Here is an 18,658-nt window from a genome sequence, read left to right on the forward strand (position 1 = left end):
GGGGGGTGGATAGATTTTACAAAAAATAATAAAACTTTGTTCACCTTCTCTTTAATCAATTTCTCTTATATCTCTCTCACCTTCAACTCTTCGAAAACCCTAGTTAACGTACTTTATTTTTGCGAGTTTCTCACTGTTCACATGAATCTCCACGTGGTGTCAGAGCACTAGACTATCATTGCTTCTCCTGGAAAGGAGTTTATAGTAAGTGAGTGGGCTTTGCGGTGTGAAAGGTGACCTCCATCCTTAAACTGCTAAAACGTGGCTATTATTGTACTGTTTTTTATTGATTTTTGATTAATAATGATACTCGTTCGTGATTCTTTGCTTGTAATAAGTCCGAAAATGTTCTGGCCTACCTGTTTAAGTATAGATGTTGAATATTGTGCTTATAATATGCTTGATCTGAAATATTTTGTTCATTATATGCTTGATCTATGAGCGATTTGAAGCGTTTTGTTCACAATTATGTCTGATTTACTTTGTTCAAGTGCTAATTTAACTGTTTGAGCATAGATCTTGAATTGTTAGTGAGTAATATGCTTGATTTATATAACTTGAGTGTTGATTGGAAACATGCTGTCAACATTATGACTGATCTGTTGAACTTCAATACTGATCTGAAATATTATATTAGAAATAAGCTTGATCTATATGCTATTTGAGTACTGGTATAAATTTCTGTTTATTATCTGTATGCTATCTGAGTATTGGTATAAATTTCTGTTTTTTTTTTATAGTTGACCTGTTTGATTGGAATATTGGTCTGTTTATTATCTCCTGGGCTTTTCTCTCTCGTTGTTGAGGGTGTTGATGTTATTTGTTTCTTTGCTTTTTGGGTTTGTCCTCTGTTCCCTTGCTCTGGTTGCTGCAGGTTTTTGCTCTCTTGGTTCTGAAGATGCTTGCTTGTGGGTTTCCCATTTGTGTTGATCCATGTTGAAGAGCTTTTCTCAATCCTGTTTTTGTTGCTCCTATGATGGCTGGTTTCTGTGGTCTGCGGCTCAGGTTCTGCTTGCTCTGGTGAGCTGATTGTGCTTCTGGTGTGGTGCTGTTGCCTTCAACATCATTGTGCTCCGGTAAGAAATTGTGTGGTTGCCTATGTCTGCTGTTGCTCACTGGTTCAGGTTGATGCACAAGCAGGGGTGAAGTTTTGGAGGTTTCAGGTGGTCTTTTGTTTATTGTTCCATCTGGGGTGCTGAATGCAGTCTGCTGTTTTGCTTCTAAATGATTCTCTTGGCTGTGTGGACGGGCTGTTTCCTCCCTGTCTGTCGCTCATACTTGCTCCAGTTGCTGCTGTGAGGCTTCCCTGTGCTCTGCTTGCTGGAGTCTGAAAAAGCAGTGTAATTTACAGTGAACAGCCATTGAGTCTTTTATTGTGTAAACCTATATTGTTGGGTGGGTAATTCTGTTGCTTATTTGTGTCTGTAGCACTTGGTTTGGACTAGGGACATTTGTAGTGAGGCTTAGATGTTCTTTACTCAAATTCTGTTAAAAGTCTAGACGTGTTTCGAGCTGTGTTTCAATGTTTGTGGTAGTCTTACTAACCTCTGTTTCTTGAGGTTGAGCTTAAGTTGTTTGGCCTTTGGGTTTGTGGTTTGTGTAATGCATATATTTATTAAAACATATCACTAGAATTCTGGAACAAATGTTTCAAGTGAGGAGCATGCATTTCATTTTGAAGGACCGGAGTTTCAACTGAATAATGTTGAACAATCAGAGGAACAGTTGGTTCCCTTTTGAATGGCCGCACTATCCAATGAAATGGCTGTACCACAGCGGAATAAGTCTGTTACTTTCACGGGTTTAAACAATTTTTTTGCGGCTTTTAAAAGAGTGAGCTAGAGTTTTAAGTTTTTCGCACTTAATATTTAAGGGAGCTTTCGATTTCTCTGTTTTTTGCCCAAACATGACACAGCTTCGAAAACTATTAAATCTGACTCAACCCACGTAAAGTATTTTTATTTGTTCCAGGTTTGAGGCATTCATAAATTTGTTTTAGATTTTGTGATTTTGGCTCGAGATCTGAATCGAGTGATTTAATAAGTACAATTACCAATTAAAATAATAAATTATTATATTTTAAAATTTGGGGTCAAGTTATCCCACTTTATTGTGATGCAATCATGTAACAGACCACTGACTCAGGAATTGAGAAAGTTTCTTTATTTTATTTTTCCTTTTTTGAGGGAAGTTCAGATTCCTTGTCAACTAGCGGCAAAATTGCTTCGTAACTTGACCTATCAGGAGGTTGCTCTCCTTGAGTTGAGGACTTGAGGTACATTATCCGTATCCAGACGTTAAATTTAACCCCCTGTACGTTAGCGAAGCATTAACGGTTGGGGCAGAATGGACATTTCATACAAATGGTTATGATTCCTCTCCAAACTGTGTCAAATTTCTTGGTATAGTTGTTTCAGCCCCAAATCCTTGTAAACATGCTGGACCCGATCAAGGTTGCGATAACAGGAACACTGCAGCCGCTGGTGGCACTAGCAGGCGAGAAGGCAAACACATAAAAGAAGCGATTACGGTGATAGAAAGAGCGCAGTTGGTGTCTTGGTGGCAATGACAGAGTCAAGAGAGTCGATTGACTCTGTTGATTTTGAAAATTTTACATTTTAGTATAGATAAAATATTAATATAATTATTAAAAATTTTGTTATCCAATTTAGATTTTTTTAATTTATTATAAACCTCTTATATTTGTTTTTATTCAATTCGATTTTCTAACTTTTATTTATGAGTCTGCGGCCTCTGCCACTAGCTGGTTGGTTCAAAGGGAAATTCTCCGTTATGTTGTGCTTTGTCTGACGAAAAGGCTAAGGTTAATTAATATATTATTATTTATTTTGTCTCCCATCATCATGTTCGATTAAGAGGGAAATTTTCATAAATAGCCTCTTACCCTTCTCTGCATGTATATGTTTTTTTTTTTTTTCCGATTTAAAGTGAAATTGAATATACCAAAAGGCGTTGATTTGAGATCTGCATGGAAATTCTCCAGCAATTTTTTTTTACTTTGAATCTGAATTGACTACGATTGTGTTCGAAGGCTAGGTTTTTTTTTTTTTTCCAGATAAGAGTAGGTGGGAAATTGCATTTTGTGTGACTTTGGTTTTTGAGGTAGGGGCTCTAGTAGATGATTTTTTATATCATACGTATTTTTGTCATTCTGGAGAAGATACCGTTAACACTGTCAATTGACCCCCAATATATATGGATATAGCGAAAAGTTTCGCATTTTTCTTTGGCTTCATTTTCATCTTACACGTTTCCTTTAGTGGCTTAATATTGTACTCCCACTAATTGAGATGCCCCTTCTTCGACTATAAAAACACAATACTCAATCACTCGATTCAGAACACGAACCAAGATCACAACATCTAAAAGAAATGAGTTCGGCCAGGAGAAACAATGAGATTAGAGTAGATGGAAAAACTGAACCACCAGCACGCAAGTTCAAAGTTGGGAAAGTCAAAGTAGGCAAAATGGAGAATAAGAAGAAACTGAGTCGACCAAAGCCGCCAAGCTGCTTTTGTCCTGTCCATCACAATTTGGCTAGGTTTGTATCATTGTTAACTCAATTTCAACAATTTGTTTTTCACTGCAGGCCATTTAAGCATTCATGTTTTTAATATATGTATTATCAACCATGAAAAAGTCTTCTGCTTAAGCTTAATCACTTTATTTTGCTCTGACAGTTTTTCAGGAGATGAGCCATTAGTTTCCTCTGCCAGGCACCATCTGATATTCTTGTATTTGATACCATTGCTGATTGGTCTACTCCAAGTAGACCATCAGAGCAAAAATGTGTCCCCATTTAATACACACCCTATCAATATGTGGGGATTTTTAGCAGCTACTTTTGTTTATTGTGTGGGACTTGGTACTAATTTGGAATTACAGGCTCATCCTACAACTTACGCTAAAATGGTTAGCCATGTTATTCTCAGTTCCGGAGCTCTTGCTTCACTTTCTCTGGCATCGGTTTTGTTCCCGGGTTTCATTGGATGGATTATTTTATGCTTATGGACTGTTTTGCCTATTCCGCTAGCCATTTATGCGGTTCGTGTCAAATTCAAGAGATTCTGGGAATTTCTCGCATCGAAGAAGCAACATGTGCCCAATACAATAATTTCAGCTGTTTGAGTCTTGCTTTCATCTTACGGGAGTCTTCCTTGAACAATTGTTGTGCTGTTTGAGTCTTCGCAAAATTTTTCCTTGGATCAAGTCTGAACAATTCTTAACTTGAGTTTAGCTCGGATTGAAAATGGTCTAACTATAATTTGGTTTGAGTTCATCGAATCAAAATTAAGTTCGACTCGAGTTCAGTTTAGATAAAAAATGGTTTAATGCGGTTCAGTTTAAGTTTAATTGTTCGAATGTATGGGTAAGATTATGATTTAAGTTCGTAGTTCATTGATAAAATGATATCGTTTTATTCAAATAATATTCAAAATTTTTATTCAAATTGAACCAAATCACAAATTCGAATTGATTTGAGTCATGAATTTGAGTCGAATTGAGCTATAAGTTTAAACTATTGATTCAAACTAAAAACCTCTTGGCTCGAGTTCGGCTCAAATTAAAAAACGAGCTAAATCTTTCTGTTCAAATTTTAATCAAATGAATTTGAGTTAAGCTAAATCGAACCGAATCAACTTTGAAGACCGAGTTGACTCGAATCATATCCAGGCCTAATTGGATACACAAATTATTTATTTATGTAATCACAAAATTAGATATTATTTTTATCCTTTAATTTAAAATCACCGAATCACATGATGACACTATATATCCATTTGTTTACTCAAAAGTGTGTATACATAGTTTTATTATAATTAATAAAATTATGTGTATATAAAATTAATACATAAATAATGTGTCATTATGTTATTTGATAATTTTGAATTAAAAATAAAATAATACTAGATCATATGATGACATATCATCTGTATACTTATTTTATATATTTAAAATGTGTTCATATATCACATTGCTTTTTTTACATGTATTTATTAAATATATGTATTTATTAAATAATGCGTATTTAGTTAATTTCAACCTTAAAAATATACTTAAAAAAAAAACACACATTTACTTTTCCTTTTTATTTTCTTCATTCATTGCCCTTTTCCTATTTTCTTTATCTTCTATTGTGGGGCCTTTGCAAAATCTAAACGTTAATCGAATCAAATTTTGCAACTTTGATTCAGAGGACATCAAACAAGTAATAGAGAGGACATAAGATGGTGTTCTTTTGTTCTTCATATTTTATTTTTTTCCTTCATAAATTAGTTGTTTTTTCATTTACATAAAAATAATTGAAATTATATTGATATTTATTATTTTTATTATTAAGGAGTACAAATTTGGTGTCACATTTCCTTACGCTTTTTTTTATAATTATTTGTGTTTTAGCGAAAAAATACTAAGGGCTCCAAATTGTTTATTCTTTGAATATAAATGTCTACTAGAAAGTATTTGAAAAAAGAAGGGAGAAAAACTAATTCATTCCTAAAATCCTAAAACTGTGTGCTTGATAGAATTGTTAATTATACAAAACACCAAATACTAGACAAACCAAATGAAAATTTAACTGAAAAAAATCAAATGAAAATTGCTAAAAAAGAAAAAAAAATAAAGGTAACAATTCAAATTCATCAAATACTAGTGAATAATATCATGAAAATTTAGAATAGAATTTGTTTAAATTTTATAACTTTCCAAGACATGTCAGAATTATAGGTTTTAAAAGAAATTACAAACCTGAAAATTAGAGAACCATCAAAGTATCGTTTCAATTTTATCGGATGTCTCCGAAGAGACAGAGGACCACCAAAGTAACTCTAGCCTAACACCACAAATGCTCTCTTGTTGGCTTAGCAGAGATCAACTCAACTTCCCTATTAATAACAAGAAGGAAAAAAATGGAAAGATGGAAACTAATCTCCAATCTAAAAGGTACTTTCTCTTTTAGTGATTATCACTCTATTAACTCTGAATTTGTAAATTGGTCAGTTGAAATATGTAAGCCTCATCTGGGGAAGAAAAATAAAATCTATATAATAATATATTAAATATTCATGTTAGATTGGTTTAAGACATTTTAACAATTGAAGTCTAAATATGTAAAAACTCACCTTAAGTTTTTAACACGGACCAATAAGAGTCCAAACCCTGTTTCGGGATAAACCAATAAAAACAAAACCAAAATTTAGATGAATCACCTATGCATGGCAAGTATCAATTGACATCCAGGACGCATTCTTGGGTGGAATCCATAACGCAAAATAAGTTGTACTTCCAATGTGGCAAGGGCCCGCAAAACACGGTATATTTAACTGAAGTTGCCAAGCAACTTCTTCAGAATACATAACAGTAAAAAACGAACTCACTTGATTCTCTAAGTAAATCAGAGCTCAGAACCAAAATCACAAAACCTAAAAGAAATGAGTTTGCGAGGGAGAAACTATGAGATTAGAGTAATCGGAGAATCTGAACCACCAACACCCAAATTTAGAGTTCCGAGAGTCAAAGTAGGCAAAATGCAGAATAAGAAGAAACTGAGTCCACCAAAGCCGCCAAGCTGCCTCTGTCCTCTCCATCACAATTTTGCAAGGTTTGTATCATTTTTAACTTAATTTTAACAGTTTCATTGTTTCTCTTTGCAGGCCATGAAAGCATTCATGTTTTTAATGCACGTATTAACCTTGAAATAGTCTTCTGCTTTGACACTTGATTTTGCTTTGACAATTTTTCAGGAGATGAGCCATTAATTTCCTCTCCCAGGCACCATCTGATATTCAAGTTTTTGATACCATTGCTGATTGGTCTGCTTCAAGTGGACTATCAGAGCAAAAATGTATCTCCATTTCATACACACCCGATCAACATGTGGGGATTTTTAGCAGCTACTTGTATTTATTGTGTGGGACTCCGTACTAATTCGGAATCACAAACTCATCCCACAACTAGCTCTCAAATCGTCAACCATGTTATTCTCTGTTCAGGAGCTCTTGCTTCAGTCTCTCTGGCATCGGTTTTGTTCCCGGGTTTCATTGGATGGCTTCTTTTATGCTTGTGGACTGGTTTGACTATCACGCTCTTTACAAACTTGCCAAAACATATTTATGAATGGCTCAAACCCATAATAAACAAAGCCATTTACGTGGGTCGTGTCAGATTCAATAGATTCTGGGCATGTCTCACATTGAAGAAGAAGCAACATTTGCCTAATACAATCATTTCAGCTGTTTTAGTCCTGCTTCGATCTTACTGGAATCCTTCTTAAAAAATTGTTGCGTTGTCTCTTTCTTATTACTAGAAAATTTCTCGTTTTCATTTTTTTTCCTTGCGGCAATACCCCTTGTAGGTATCTCGAACCTTTTGTAATGTTATAGTGAAGGCGTTAGTTTGAGTTTTTTATGCTTCGAATTCAACCCTGATCAAAGTATATCCTTATTTTTTCTCCCAAAACAGTATCTCCGAAGTGTACTTTCTTCATTTTTATTTTTATGCATCCATCGGCGTGTCCTGATAAGTAAACTTGACTTGAACTTGATGGTTAGATGTTGCACATATTTGGAATTTCGGGGCTTTACTTGTGTTTTTCAAGTCAATTGGATAAAAATACTTGGCTCCTTCCTCTCCTCCAAAAGATAATATTAGCTTTACTTGGAGTTTTTAAATTTTCTTCTCTTGTTTTTAATAAGTATTAAAGACGAGAAAAATTGCTTTTTTTTTCTTTTTGGGGTTTGGATGTTGGAAAATTTTTTTATATTATGGGTATTTTCGTTATTCTAGAGACGATACCGTTTCAGTTAGTAAATACTAATAACAGTTGTCATGTTAAGGGAGTCTTTCTTATTATTAAAACAACTGGATCAAGAGGAGAAAAACACCACAGGGGAAATTAACTTTTTCTGCCCGGTCCCCATATTTTCTATCCACAAGTGGGAACACATGTGATGAGTAAAGTTTAGGAATTAAGATGAGAAGCTTGCACGAGAGGAGCCAATGAGCCATGCAAATTATTTTTATACGCTAATAAGCATTTAAAATTATTACTTTCTGAAATTAGTTTAGAGTTATGGACTACTTTGAATTTGAATAACTTGATACTGGCTAAAATATAAATAATTCAATTTGAAAATAATTTAATTCTAAATTTGATAAAAATTGATTCGAATTTAAATGTTTGAATAGACTAATTTTATGAAAACAATTCTTATAATATTAATAAACAAATCTCGTATTGATAAGAGAGATTTTGAGTAGGTACGAGTATTATATATTGCTTGAGTATTATCGGACAATATCGACTAAATAGTTCGTGCACTCTTAAGTTATTAAAAAAAGTTTTGAGTTGTAAAATTAAAAAACAAAACTATAACTAACTTATGTCTATAATGTTTTATATATTGACAACATATATAATATTACAAGTCTAATCTTGGCTTGAACTCAATTTGTTTGATTTAAGCTCAAATTCGAGCTTAAATAGTTCAAACTGAATCTGACCATAATTCATACATTCACATTTCAATATGAAGTTTATGGTTTCTTCAATTGGCCTACCGTGTAAGGCACCCACAAAAGAAGAGACAGTGGCCCCTCCAGAGCCGATTTGTGCACAGTCAACAGGCCTATTAAATCGAGTTCTGCTTGTTAATTGATTCATATCGTTAACCAAACCCTAATAGGGAAGTAATTTACCTGAGCAACCAATCCGCAAATTCAGAGTTAGCAGATTGATAATCGTTCAAAGGGAAAGTAAAATGAGAACAAAGCTCCTGAGCTGCCCCTGCCCATCTCATAATTAACAACCATGCAAGGTTTACTGGCTTCCTTTTAGATTGCAGATCAGTTTCTATCTTTCAATTTTCTTCATTTTCTGATTCGTAATATTTCCTTCTAATGTTGCATGCATGCTTGCCTCAACAATGCCTTCTACTAAACTTTCAATAACACCAGCTCAAATGAGCTCAAACTCACATTATGGATTCAAGAATATAGTTTTTGTAATAGTTGAATTATTATCTAAAATATTTGTATTTTGTTTTTGACAGTTTTCCGGTTGAGCGACCGATAATTTCCTCTACCAGGCACCATTTTATATTCTTATTCTTAATACAGTTGCTGATCGGGCTGCTCCAGGTGGATTAGCAGAACAAGACTGTGTCTCCATTCGAAACATACCCTTTAAATATGTGGGTGTTTTCGCAGCCATTTGTGTTTGTTGTACTGTAATTGCTACTAACTTGGAATTACAAAATCATCAGTCAAGTTCGTCTCAAATGGTTGACCATGTTATTCTCAGCATTGGTGCTCTTGCTTCAGTCTCGCTTGCATCTGTTTTATTCCGGCCTTCACTTGGATGGCTTTGTTTTTGCTTATGGGCTGTTTTTCCTGTTACGCTAGCTAGACATTTGATAAAATATCTTTATGAATGGCTCAGAGACGGAACTAGCAGAACAATTTCACTTGCAAGTGACAGAAGTCTTACTTTGAAGGAGCAACATTTGCCTATGTAATGCTCTGGACGATCAATTATTTCGTTCCCAGAAATCGTCAACTCTCTGTCACAATGTACGGTTCTAAATATATATCAGCCTCACAATTTGTTTAAGAATCTTTTGTTGGATATAGTCACTAGAATTCTGAAACAAATGTTACAAGTGAGGAACATGCATTTCAATTTGAGGGACGGGTGTTTCACCTGAATAATGTTGAACAATCAGAGGAACAGCTTGGTTTCCTTTTGAATGGTCACAAAATAACGTTCCAGAACGGGCGTTCTATCGAATAAAACGGGTGGATACAAGTTTGTTATTTTCACGGGTTTAAACAATTTTTTACAAGGTTAAGAGAAAGTAGAATTTTAAGGTCTTTTGCACTTAATATTTGAGGGAGCTTTCGATCTCTCTGTTTTTTGCCCAAGCATGATATAGCTCCGAAAAATTTTCGGTGTTGCTAATACTAGTTTTCCCAAAACAGCAACATGCAGAAAACTCTCAAGATTCAGACATAAAGAATACCTACTAGAAAATACTTTCCTAATCATCTAAGATTGTTAAAACCTTTATAATTGCATGTCTATTACAAGAAATTTATTTTAATTATACTCGAGGAAACCAAAATAACAAGTATTACAGAATAAAATCAGTTTACTAAAAGAATTGAAATTCCCAATTCGAACTTTTATATGAGCAACCATCGGACCAGTTTCTTTATTGTCTTGATGTCTGGAATTGTAGCAGAGAATCGCCAGGGAAGTGAAATTGAAAAATAAAGATGTAAAGACTAAAGAATTCATTAGAGTTCTAGTAAAAGTCAATCTCCCTCTGTTTTTTTTTTTTTAATGGGATAGAAGCATAAAATTAAACAGTCTCCTGGGAATTAAGTTAATGTTTGTGATCACTTTCTTCTTCTTTCCTACGGGTGGATCATCTGACCAAAAAATATACAAATTAAAGTTCTAAGTTCATAATTTCATAACTTATATAACTCGACATCACTTTTTACTTTTATATATATATATATATATATATATATATATATATATATATATATATATATATATATATATATATATGTATGTATGTATGTATGTATGTATGTATGTATTATTTGCTTATCTTCTGATTAGATTACATGACTATGTTTTATTTAATAATTTTTATTGTTGAATCACAAATATATATCTAATAATTATAATAGTCAATTAAAATAAAAAATTATTATATTTAAAAATTTGGGGTCAAGTTATCCCACTTTGTTATGTTACACTGCAGCTGCATCACTGACTTAGAAATTCATTAAAGTTTCCATAGTATTTCTTTTTTTTTTTTTTTAGGGTGGTTTAGGTTCAGGTTCCTTTATATTTTGACCTTCTGCTTTTTCGCCTCCTTAAGCTGAGGTAAGAGCCAGACGCTTCACAACTGCTTAGCAACTTCACCTACCGGGAGAATTGCATTTATCTTGCTAGAGTTGAGGTGCATTGTTTCAATCTCCACATGTTGGACCCAATCGAGGTTGCGCTGACGGGAATACAGGGTATAATACCCCTAAATAATAAAAAAGATAATTTGATTATTTTAGTAATATTTGGTATTTTATTTATTACTCAAATTATGGGATTTAAAGTGTGTATACCCTTGTATTTAGAGATTGTGTATGTTCGGGTATGAACTCCAAGGATATTATATGTCATATGTTATCAAGATATTTCATTTATATAAAATTTGAGTTAGAAAATTATCTATGTATATTTAGGTAGAGCACACCTTAAAATGGAAATCAAAAAAATTATAATCAAGCTTGAATCCTAAAAATATGTATAAAGGAACGTGAATCTGGGAGGATTGCCCTGAAGGGCATTGCCTTCAACTCATCTAAAAAGTTAACAGTATTAAGAAGAAAAAAAAAAACGAAGATAAAAAAATTAAAAAAAGAAAGAAAAGAGAAGAAAAGGGAGAAGAGAAAAGAGAGGAAGCGGACGCATTTTATTCTCTCATACCCAGCAACCATTTTCGACGAGAAGGAGAGAGAGCAGAACCTCCAGTACGTCGATTAGGGAAGGAAGTCATCAGAGGAGCCGTCACCACACGAATATCGTCGAGATCGCCGGAGAAAAGGTAGGCCACCATCCATACTTTTCTGCACCTGAGCTTTGTGATCTGAAGTTTCTGAATGTTGTGTATGTATATTGGATCTTCTAATAATCATGTGTATTATGTGGCTGGGTGGTATTGTTTCTGAGAATTAGAATTTAGGCTAGCATTGATTTTATGTATACATTTGTACACTTTTATGATGTTGTTGATGATTGGCGATCATGGATGTCGGGAGGCCGGGATCTTGCGTTGGCTCTTGGTTGGGTCACCGACGGCACCGCCAAGGGCTGGCCTAGCGGCTAACAACTCCGGATGGGCAGCACGTCAGGCCAATTCTCGCTGCCGGCATGCCGCAAGCTCGCCGAACGTGCACCACATCTGGCAAAGTTCTTGCTGCCTGCATACTGCACGTTTACCGGAGGTGTTGCACTCTTGCCGGTATGCCGAGTTCTCGCCGGCACGTACCTTGCCGTCGAGCAGCATGCATAATCGTCGGTTGAGAAGCTGCCTGCGTGCATGGCAGACTCTTCTGTTTTGAAATTTAACCGTGATGGCCAAGTGCATACCACGTGCTCATTTATATGCAGGGTGCAGGTGCACCCAATAAGCTACAGTGTACTGCACCACATGGCATATTTCATTTATTGGGTGCAGGCGCACCCACCTTAGTTACGGTGTACCAGCACCATATGAAATAATATTTATTATTCATTTATTTAATTAATTATTTATTTATTTTCATCCATCGGGTTTTGGGCCGATTGCATATTATCAATATTATATCATGAGAAATTAATTCTCACTCTGAGTATCGGTATAAGAATCAATGTAGGGTCTGTAAAAGATTATAACAAATCTAGTCAAGAAATTGTGAGTATAATTATACATAAATATGGTAAATTATGTTGAATGCAAGTTGATGAGATGTTTTGGTATTAAGGAAATTATATAGAAGGTCAGTTAATGAGACTTCCCGGTAAGAAGAATACACATATCGATTGATGAAATGTCTCGATCTTGAGAATTAGAATTAAAAAAATGATTTGGGAAGGTAAGCACTACTTGAGATGGGTGTCTGTATCAGGTATGGTTATACGAGATATTTGAGATGGGTGCTCAATTCAATATGCATTAGAGATGGTTGCTCATAAAAGCACATGAGACAAGTGTCCAATCATTGCTTCTGGGGCATGTTTGACACTGAGACTCTGTTAGAGAAAAAGGTTGTTAGAGAAAACCAATGACATCATAAGAATCTATGAGTATCTATGCTTATAGTATATATTGTTCTGTGTTTTATAGGTAGAAGAGACAACAGGTTAAACAAAGAGGGGAGTGGATCGGCACACTGAACTGCAAATTGATTGTTGTTTTTTAGTTATCTTGATTTATGTTATTCTTTTTTTTTTTATTGTGCTCGTGGGAATAATTAAATTATTAGTAATTGTTAAACTCAGTTTTTTGGGGGTATCTTTGGATATGCCAATTTAAGTTCAATAAATAATAATTCGTCTACAGTAAATAATGTATTTTAATTTAGATATTTATTTACACGAGACATGTCCCTTCAGGATAATTACCACTTGGGTTATATTTTCAAAAAGGGGTGTTACATAGCGATATACAGACGAGAAGGCAGAACGTAGAAGAAGTGCGCGTGACACCTTTCTTCTCTCCTCCTCAATCATAAATCAGAGTATCACGCTTAGGAATTCTCAGTAGCAATTCCCATATTAAGGTTTTTGGATTTTGTAAGTTCAATAACATTTAAAGGTCAAAACACACAAAAAATCCCCAGAGCGCAGCAAAGCAAACAACTAGACAAGCAAAAACGCATAGAATGACCAGAAGAAAGAGAACCCAGTTAAAAAAAAAAAAAAACGAGGGAGAGAACTCAGTTGAGAATAGCTGAAAATAAAATGTGGATATTAGTTTAATGAATGAAACTGAAGTTAACTAGTAAAAGATGAAACAACAATGGTGAAAATGAGACCCCATCTGCAAATGTTTCTCTCTCTCTGTTATCTCTTCAGAGAGCCGCAACATTTAAATGGATACCTTATTTTCTCTATGAATGCTTTTATGCATGCCTCTAAGGCCAAAGGACTTTTACCAAAATTGTAATGCAAAGACAAATATATATCTATGAGTTTGAAAAACTTAAAGTTTTATCTATAAGCTAATTTCTGTTAAATTTTTTTTGTTAAAAACAAAGATAAAATTATATTTTATCACTAAACCCTAAAAATTTATATCATTTTTCTCCATTAGTTGGAAAAACTAATAATTTATTTTCAGGATTAAGTTTCAAAAAATTGATTTTCTCTCATAAATCCTAAACCCTAGGGTTTTCAAATCTGCCACAACTCCTCCATTTTCTTCCCTTCTCTTTCTGTCATAGTCAACAACGTTCGATGATAGGTACCCAAACATTGACCGATGATGAAACGCGATGATCAAAGATGAAGAGGCAAATTTAAATAGGTGACGGATGATGAGAATCCACTGCGTTTTCAATTGATTTAACTTTAGAGGAAGATGAATTGCACAACGAAAGTTTTGTCCAGTGCCGATTCAATGGAAAACATGACGAATCTAGACAACATGGTCGCGGCTTCTTCGTCTTCGATTCATCGTTGTTGGGGCTTCTTTGTTTATCATCGAATGTTGTTAGCGGTGGCTGTTGGAGAAAGGGAGGAAAATAGAGGAGCTAGTGGCTATTGCAGTCACTAAAGAGGGGATAAAACCCTATGAATTTGGGAAAAAAATATTACTTTTTAAAGTTGAGATTAATGGATTAAATGAGAGTTTTTAAAACTTGAAGGAGAAAAAGAAAAATTAAATATTTTTTAATTGATAAAATGACAATTTTATTTTTAGTTTAAATAAAAAATTTTAACAACAATTAACTATAGATCGATATTTGAGTATTTAAAATCTTATAAATACATATTTATTTATACATTAAAACTAGTGTGAGAAATAATCTTAGGAAGTTTTGTTATTTGATTTGATATGATTTTATTTATAATTTAAAATAATTTAATTATATAATAATATATAAAAATTAATACAATAATCACTTTTGCATTATACAATAATTTAATTATATAATAATTTAAATCAGTGAATATAATAATAAAATAACAAAAAATCCATTTGCATTTTTCTGATCTGAAACTAAACAAATTGAATCTTGCCTTTTTTCTCCTTCCAAAAAGCGGTTTGTTCTTTCCAAAACAATGAAAACCTAAAGCAAAGAATAATCACATTTGATGCGAAGACTGAAGAATCCATTTTAATGGAACCAATTTAAATGATGTAAACAAATTATTTATCTCAAAGAAGTGAAAATCAATTCTAATGGATTCTTCCCGTCATTTCAATTGCGATGACGTACTTTGCTCTTTTCAGTGAGAATATATCATTTCAATAAGATTGGTTTCAAAGAATGAATTTTAATGGAACCAATTTAGACCATTTAATTCTAATGGATTCTTTAGTCTTAGCAACTTTATTTTTTAGACTCTTTTCTATCAATTAAAATAAGAATATTTCTTTTTTGTTAGAATCAAATGCTTTTTTCTTTTAATTAAAATAAGAATATTTTTATCTTAAAAGTTTAATTGAAAAAGAAAAGGAGATCCTTGCTGTGATTAGAATTAATGCTTGTATGATTCTAACACTTTTAATACCTTTACTTTTTGTTATAATCTGGAATAAGTTTGGGTTGGAGAAACAAGGTAAAGTCGCGCGTGAAGCTGCTAAGCAATTTCTCTGCATTTTACGAATTAAAAGTTTCTATGTTTTTTGTTCTGAACACTATAAGTATAAACTCACAACCAATTCAGAACTCAAACCAAAATAACAGAATCTAAAAGAAATGAGTTTGGGTAGGAGAAACGATGAGATTAGAGTAGTCGGAAACTCTGAAACACCAATAGGCAAATTCAGAGTTCGGAGAGTCAAAGTTGGCAAAATGGAGAATATGAAGAAACTGAGTCAACCAAAGCTGCCAAGCTGCCTGTGTCCTCTCCATCACAATTTCGCTAGGTTTGTATCATTTTTTACTTAATTTCAACAGTTTCATTGTTTTTCTTTGCAGGCCATGAAAGCATTCATGTTTTTAATGCACGTATTAACCTTGAAAAAGTCTTCTGCTTAAGCTTAATCACTTTATTTTGCTTTGACAGTTTTTCAGGAGAAGAGCCATTAATGTCCTCTACCAGGCACCACCTGATATTCCTTTTTTTGATACCATTGCTGATTGGTCTGCTTCAACTGGACTGTCAGAGCAAAAATGCATCTCCATTTCATACACATCCGATCAATATGTGGGGATTTTTAGCAGCTACTTGTATTTATTGTGTGGGACTTGGTACTAATTTGGAATCACAATCTCATCCTACAACTTCCTCTAAAATCGTCAGCCATGTTATTCTCAGTTCAGGAGCTCTTGCTTCAGCTTCTCTTGCATCGGTTTTGTTCCCGTGTTTCATTGGATGGCTTCTTTTATGCATGTGGGCTGTTTTGACTATCACGCTATTTAGAAACTTGCCAAAACATATTTATGAATGGCTCAAACCCATAATAAACAAAGCCATTTACGTGGGTCGTGTTAGATTCAACAGATTCTGGGAATGTCTCACATTGAAGAAGAAGCAACATTTGCCTAATACAATCATTTCAGCTGTTTGAGTCCTGCTTCGATCTTACTGGAATCTTTCTTAAAAAATTGTTGTATTTTCTTTTATTTTGTCTTGTGGCAATACCCTTTGTAACCGTTTATACGATATAACCTCGAACCTTTTGTGATGTTTAGTAAAGGCGTTAGTTTGAGTTTTTTATGCTTCGAATCCAACCCCAATCAAAATACATCATAATTTTTTCTCCCCAAACAGTATCTCCAAAGTGTACTTTCTTCATAGATAAGTAATCTTGTCTTGAACTCGATGGTCAGATGGTGCACATATTCGGAATTTTTGGGGCTTTACTTGGTGTTTTTCAAGTCGATTGGATACTCCTTCCTCTCCGCCAAAAGATAATATTAGCTTGGAGTTTTTAAATTTTCTTCTCTAGTTTTTAATAAGTACTAAAGACGGAAAAAATCGTTTTTTTTTTTTGGTGGGGGGGGGGGGGGGGGGGTGTGGGGTGGTTTGGATGTTGGGGCTGTAAGTTGTTTAATTTTTCATATTATGGGTATTTTTGTTATTCTAGAGAAGATACTGTTTAAGTTAGTAAATACCAGCAACACTTGTTATGTTCAGGGAATCTCTTATTATTTAAAACAACCGGATCAAGAGGAAAAAAACCACAGGGGAACTTTTTTCTGCCCAGTCCCCATATTTTCTACCCACTAGTATGAATACATGTGATGAATAAAGTTTAGGAATTAAGATGGGCCAAAGGACTATTTCCCACCTAAGGTATACTGCAATCTCAAGTTTCTATTATTTATCTTTGATAATACTAAACACCCACCCATGAGCAGTTAAAATTAACGATGGTAAGAGTAAAATCGTTATTTTCTCTATAATATTAAAAATAAACTAACATAGAATCTATTTTTACCCCCCTAAACTTTAAAAACTAAATTTTTTCCCTAACCTAAGTTTTAAAATATGGCAGTTTCACCCTAGGGTTTCGTTTTGAAATCTCCGTTGACATCTCTGGCTCCATTGTCGATGGTCTCTCTCTTCCGAAGCATCCTCTTCTTTTGGCGATCTCTTTCCTCTCATTTGGATGCCTAATTGGCGTCAGAGAAGAAGTTGTCCTCTTGTTTGGGAAGATTATCGTCTTCCCAGAAGAAGACCTCTGGGAAGACAACCGTCTTCCTAAACGAAGACGACAACTTCGTCTTCGTCTGGGAAGACGAAGATTCGTTTTCTTCAATGAAGTTCTTCGTCTTTCAAGGCTTCTCCGAAGCCGATTGGATATCCAAATGGGAGAAAAGAGATCGTCAAAAGGAGAGGATGCTTCAGGAGGGAGAGGCCATTGACAATGGAGCCAGAGATTTCAAAACGAAACCCTAGGGTAAAACTATCATTTTTTAAAACTTAGGCTAGAAAAAACTTTTAGTTTTTAAAGTTTAGGGGGGCAAAAATGAGATAAAATTTTAAGAGGTTAGGGTTCCATTAATTTTAACTGCTCATGGGTGGGTATTTGATATTATTAAAATTAAAGAGTGGAAACTTGAGATTGCAGCATACCTTGGGTGGGAAATAGTCCTTTGGCCATTAAGATGAGAAGATTGCAGGAGAGGAGCCAATGAGCAATGCAAATTATTTTTATGAGGTAATAAGCATTTAAAATTATTACTTTATGAAATTAATTTAGAGTTATGGACAACTTTGAAAAATGTTAACTTAAGATCAACTCAAATTTAAATAATCCAATTTAAGAATAATTAAATCCTGAATTTGATGCAAGATGACTCGATTGGATTGACTAATTTTATGAAAACAATTTTTATAACATTAATCAATAAATCTCTTATTGACAAGAGAGATTTTGAGTAGGTAACAGTATTATGTATTGCTTCAGTATTATAGGATAATGTCACTAGATAGTTTGTGTACTCTTGAGTTGTTAAGTAGAGTCTTGGTTGCAAAATTGAAAAACAAAACTATAACTAACTTATGTCCATAATGTTTTATATATTGACAGTGGATAGATTATTACAAGTTTAATTCTTGACTTGAACTCAATTTATTCAATCTAAGCTCAAATCTGAGCTTAAATAGTTCAGACCAAATCCAATCATAATTCATACATTCACATTTCAATATCAAGTTTATGGTTTCTTGCACCCACAAAAGAAGAGACAGTGGCCCCTCCAAAGCCGATTTGTGTACAGTCAACAGGCCTATTAAATCGAATTATGCTTGTTAATTAATTCATTACGTAAACCAAAACCTAATAGGGAAGTAATTTACCTAAGCAAATGAAGTCAATACAAAGAAACAATGAGGTTAGAGTTAGAGAAGTTGGAAATTCTGAAAGACCAATCCGCAAATTCGGAGTTACCAAATTGATAATCG

General features: G+C 33.9%; 1 long non-coding RNA gene across 1 annotated transcript; it reads left to right on the forward strand.

Annotated features, from left to right (window-relative positions):
* The first annotated feature begins 10 nt into the window (after window positions 1–10).
* Window positions 11–1,623, forward strand: LOC123215311. Its single transcript, XR_006502007.1, has 2 exons — window positions 11–233; window positions 875–1,623. It is a non-coding gene; the product is annotated as an uncharacterized LOC123215311 (long non-coding RNA).
* The last annotated feature ends 17,035 nt before the right edge of the window (window positions 1,624–18,658 follow it).

Source organism: Mangifera indica, chromosome 5 (genome assembly GCF_011075055.1).
Source record: "Mangifera indica cultivar Alphonso chromosome 5, CATAS_Mindica_2.1, whole genome shotgun sequence".
NCBI lineage: Eukaryota > Viridiplantae > Streptophyta > Magnoliopsida > Sapindales > Anacardiaceae > Mangifera > Mangifera indica.